General features: G+C 49.6%; 1 non-coding gene across 1 annotated transcript; it reads right to left on the bottom strand.

Moving 5' to 3' along the window:
* Positions 1-208: 208 nt before the first annotated feature.
* Trnat-ugu lies at positions 209-282 on the bottom strand. Its single transcript has one exon. It is a non-coding gene; the product is annotated as a tRNA-Thr (tRNA).
* Between the last annotated feature and the right edge of the window lie 4,808 nt (positions 283-5,090).

Genomic DNA, 5,090 nt, shown 5'->3' with positions numbered 1-5,090 from the left:
TACCCGGACCAGGCGGATTTTTTCGGTCACGCACCAGTCACCTAGCTGCGTTTGGAGATTTGTGTTTGTCCTTTGCCCCTCTTGTTCCCCTTCTCCAGGGATTATTTTCGTGACGAAAGTAATCCCTGGAGAGGGGGAACAAGAGGGACAAAGGACAAACATAAAACTCCAAACACAGCTAGGTGACCGGTGAGCGACTGAAAAAATCCGCCTGGTCCGGGTATCGAACCCGGGACCTCTCCATTACAAGTGGAGCGCTCTACCAACTGAGCTAACCAGGGCTTAGACGTCAGCAGAGCAAACGGGTTTTATCAGCCGCCACCAGTCGAACACCAACAAGGGTGAAGCTTGGAATTTAAAGTTATAATTATAATGCAATTAAATGCAAAGGTGCCCCTTTGCATTTAATTGCGTTATAATTATTTTCGTCATTCTTGTCCAGCTCGCTTGCACCTTTGCATTTAATTGCATTATAATCATAACCTTAAATTGCAAGCTTCACCCTTGTTGGTGTTAGACTGGTGGCGGCTGATAAAACCCGTTTGTTCTACTGATGTCTAACCCCTGGTTAGCTCAATTGGTAGAGCGCTCCACCTGTAATGGAGAGGTCCCGGGTTCGATACCCGGACCAGGCGGATTTTTTCGTTCACGCACCAGTCACCTAGCTGTGTTTGGAGATTTGTGTTTGTCCTTTGTCCCTCTTGTTCCCCTTCTCCAGGGATTATTTTCGTCATTCTTGTCCAGCTCGCTTGCACCTTTGCATTTAATTGAGAGTTTGCTTATATACAGGAAAAAGGGGGGGGGGGGTGAAAAAGGGGGTGGAAAGGCGGAGCACTATGCCGTCAAGGGTGCGTCGTCGCTGTCGGGAACGTCGGGGGAGATAGCTCCGAACTAAGAAATCTTATCTCTTTCCCCGAAAGGGCAATGGAAGGGGAGCCGATGTTGTCCTTGGATCGACACATGGCGAAGGCTTCCAGAATCCCCCGACCATACCTCGAGGGGTGACCCCCGATTCTTGTAGTAGAGGGAAGGACGGCCGAGCAGGAAGTACATTCCGATGCGTGTTTGCGAACGGATGCGAACGGGTGGTGAATGACCTCTGAACCGTTGGAGACCGCTTTTTTAACCTCGTTCGCGTGCTCTCTCAGGCGGTCGTTGAAGCAGCGCCCCGTTTGGCCGATGTATCGGGCACCACAGGACATAGGTATTGAGTAAACAGACTCTTTGCGGCAAGGAACGTAACAGGTGTTGTGGTTCTTTTGGCAAGGGGGCGCCGGTCCGGGGCTGTTGACCCGACCATACCTCGAGGGTCACCCCTCGAGGTATGGTCGGGAGATTCTGGAAGCCTTCGCCATGTGTCGATCCAAGGACAACATCGGCTCCCCTTCCATTGCCCTTTCGGGGAAAGAGATAAGATTTCTTAGTTCGGAGCTATCTCCCCCGACGTTCCCGACACGACGCACCCTTGACGGCATAGTGCTCCTCCTTTCTACCCCCTTTTCACCCCCCCCCCCCTTTTTCCTGTATATAAGCAAACTCTTGGTGTTATTAAATGTTGTTGCCAGTTGGAAGTTTGTGTTTGTCCGTCCTTTCTCGTTTTCTTCCTTAAGTTTAACTATCCATACCAACCCGCTCGTTCTGTCCCTACGATACGTTACAGCTTCTACCCCCTTCGAGGGCAGAGCCTTGGAATAATGGCAACCAAGAAACAGTTCTCGCAATGACTGCGGTGTCCCAAGTTAGAAGCGTTCATGAAGGGTGCTGCACGAGCCGTCAGCTGCACACTTCAGCACAGGCGACTCCTGGAACTTTGACCCACTTGTCCAGGACAGGCGGCAAAGCCTCGAAGCCAAGGGACTTTTCTCTAGGGAAGGTTGTTGGAAAAACCGCAAGGTGCAGAAGCTGTAGACGACTTGGACCCAGTTGCTCCTTCTGACATTGGTCCACGGGTCCAGGGCAGTCTTCAGTAAAAGTCGCCAAGAAACAGCAGTTCAGGGAGAGGATGATAGTAGAGCCACCGGGCGCTCCTGAAGCCGAGGTCGTCGACTGCGAGTAAGCTAGACAGTCGAACGAACGACAACCAGAAAACCCGGGTGACGGCCAGGAGATGCCAAATCGAGATTCAAAGTTGTCGAGTGAAAAAACACTACACCAATCATCATACCGCACTGCCACATTTTATTTAGTTTCCCGACTTGGGATTACCCCGTCCCGAAGGTGTGTTAGTCTAGCCCCCAAAAGTGTTTCTTATTTACAATTCTTATTTACAAGATTAAAAGTCAAGTGACAAACTTATTTACAGAGGAAGAAAAGAAATGAAATGTATTTAGACCGCTCTGCTCAAACTGTCAGCGTTTGAGTGGAGCTTTCCTTTCTTGTGTTTCACTTGAAAGGAATAGGATTGTAATGTCAGGCTCCAACGCAAGAGTCTACCATTTTTGGGAGCCATCTGACTCAGCCAAGTTAGTGGTTTATGCTCGGTGACAAAAACAAATTCTGCACCGTCAAGGTAACATTTCAGCTTCTCTACAGCCCAGACCATACAGGCGCATTCTTTCTCTACCGCGCTGTATGTCTGTTCCCCTGTCGTCAGCTTCCGGCTAGCGAACAGAATTGGGTGTTCGTCCCCCTTGCTATCAATTTGGCTCAGCACGACGCCCAACCCCCTTTCACTTGCATCACACAGTACGAAGAAAGGGCTTGAAAAGTCGGGACTGGCCACCACAGGAGGGCTAATTAATGCCTCTTTCAAATTCTCAAAGGCTTGGCGCCGTATCTCGTCTTATAAAATCCGGACAGGCTCTTTCTTTTTGAGAGCATCTGTTAACGGACTAGCTAACTCGGAAAACTGAGGGATGTACTGCTGATAGTAACTTACTAAACCAATGAAAGACATTAAGTCTTTCTTTGTGTACGGTAAAGGAAACTCATGGATAGCGAAGAGTTTCAGCTCTTGCGGACGCCTCTTTCCTTGGCCAACTACTTGGCCTAAGTAGCTCACCTCGGAACGCGCCAACTTGCACTTGCTCGCCTTCACTGTCAAACCCGCGCTTCGCAATCGAGATAAGACGTCGCGCAAATGCTGTTCATGCTCTTCCACGTGTTTAGAAAAACTGCAATGTGATCAAGGTACGGTAGCGATAACGTTTCTGCCCCCGAAAGCACCTTGTTCATAAGACGAGAAAAAACGAACGGAGCATTTTTTAAACCGAAGCTAAGCACAAGCGGCCTGTATGTTCCGAACGGGGTTACAAAAGCAGTGATGTCGCTAGCCCTGTTTATTAGCGGAACCTGCCAATAGTCGCAGACAAGGTCAAAAGTAGAAATGTACTTTGCCGAGCTGACTCTCTTGATGCAGGCTTCCATGTTCGGAATAGGGAACATCTTAGTCACCGTTACGGAATTTAGCTTTCTGTAGTCAACACACGGTCTAGGATCCTTCCCCGGGCACTCCACAAGAATCATAGGCGAGGCGTAGTCAGGCTCACACGGCTCAACAAGTCCAAGATCTAGCATTTGCTTGACTGCCTCCCACATGGGACGTTCCTGTCGAAGCGAGAAACGATACGGCTTGCCCGTGGCCGGCAACTCTGAACAGAGTTCTATATCGTAGGTGATCAAATCAGTCCTACCAGGCTTAGTAGAAATACATTTGAGTAATCAGAGATAATTTTCTCGAGGTCGAAGAATTGCTGTTTTTGTATCTGCGCCTGACTAAGCGTAATATCCAAAATTTATTTTACTGTGAAATCATCACGCAAAGTCACCGGAACAGGAACTTTTGGCGCAACTTATTCGGGCGCGTTTAGAAGGATGTTCGCGACATGCACTCGTTCGATGTAAGGTTTCATCAGTTTGCAATAGAAGATCCGCACTTCTTTACGGCGACCCGGTTGTCGAACCACGTAGTTAGTGTCTGACAATTTTTGTTCTACCGTAGCGGGTCCTTCCCATTGAAGTTCCAATTTATTTGCTTTCGCCGAACGTAAAAGCAAAACCTTGTCGCCCTCGTCGAACGAACGCATGCGACTGTTTTTGTCGTAGTACTTCTTGGCCCGCGCTTGCGCCTCCATCATGTTAGCCTTCACTAATTCTTGCGTGTTGCAGAGGCGGTTCAGGAGCGTTAGAATTTACTCTGCCACCGTGGGATTTTCGGAGTCCCCCTCCCACCTTTCTCTGAGTAGGCGCAACGGTGAACGCAATGCACGGCCGTACACCAATTCCGCCGGCGAAAACCCGGTTGATTCGTGAACGACGAAACGAAGGGCGAACAGCATGGCAGGCACTGCCGCATCGCCCTCTTTTCCATGCTCGTGGCATAAGGCCCGCAGAATTCGCTTCATAACAGAATGCACACGTTCCACGTTGCTCCTCCGTGGGTGGCTGACGGAACTGTGGCTAATTTTTAGGCCACATTTTTCGAAAACGCCAGAGGTTAGTGCACTCGTGAAAACGCTTCCCAAGTCGCACTGAATTTCACTGGGAAAACCAACCCCCGAGAAAACAATGAGTAACGCATCCACGACTTCCGTAGAAGTCTGCTCTCGTATAGTGGCACCGCCTCCGGGAACTTACTTGCTGGGCAAAGAAATGTAAGCAAGTATCGGTAGCCTGATTTGGTTACCGGAAGAGGTCCCACTACATCAATTACTTGCCTTTTGAAAGGCTCAGTTATAATAGGAACACAGGTTGGAGGGGCCTTGACCTTCTCGTTTGGTCTTCTAGTTCGCTGACAAACGTCGCCCGAATGGACGAACGGCTCAGCTTCTTTGAAGCATCCGGGCAATTAGTACTCAGCTAAAAGCCGCGCTTTAGTTTTCTTGATTCCTAGGTGACAGGACCAGCCTTTAGCGTGAGCAAGCTCCAAGAGTTAAGTCCTGTACTTAACTGGGACGACAAGCTGGTCGTACTCTCGCCCACCCTTGGCAATGCAACTGCGATAGAGGACCCCATTGTTAAGAAAGAACGACACTTTCTTTGATGGCATTTGAATCCTCTTTCTGCATTCTTACAGCGAGTCATCCGCAGCTTTCTGTGGACGTTGAGTGCCGCCTGCTGTGGGTGTGGGGGTGTGGGGACAGTGCGAGGCG

Source organism: Ixodes scapularis, unplaced genomic scaffold, assembly GCF_016920785.2.
Source record: "Ixodes scapularis isolate PalLabHiFi unplaced genomic scaffold, ASM1692078v2 PGA_scaffold0__279_contigs__length_252992795, whole genome shotgun sequence".
In the NCBI taxonomy this organism is placed as follows: Eukaryota; Metazoa; Arthropoda; class Arachnida; order Ixodida; family Ixodidae; genus Ixodes; species Ixodes scapularis.
The sequence above is the reverse complement of the archived record's forward strand: the minus strand, read 5'-3'. Positions and strand labels throughout refer to the sequence as shown.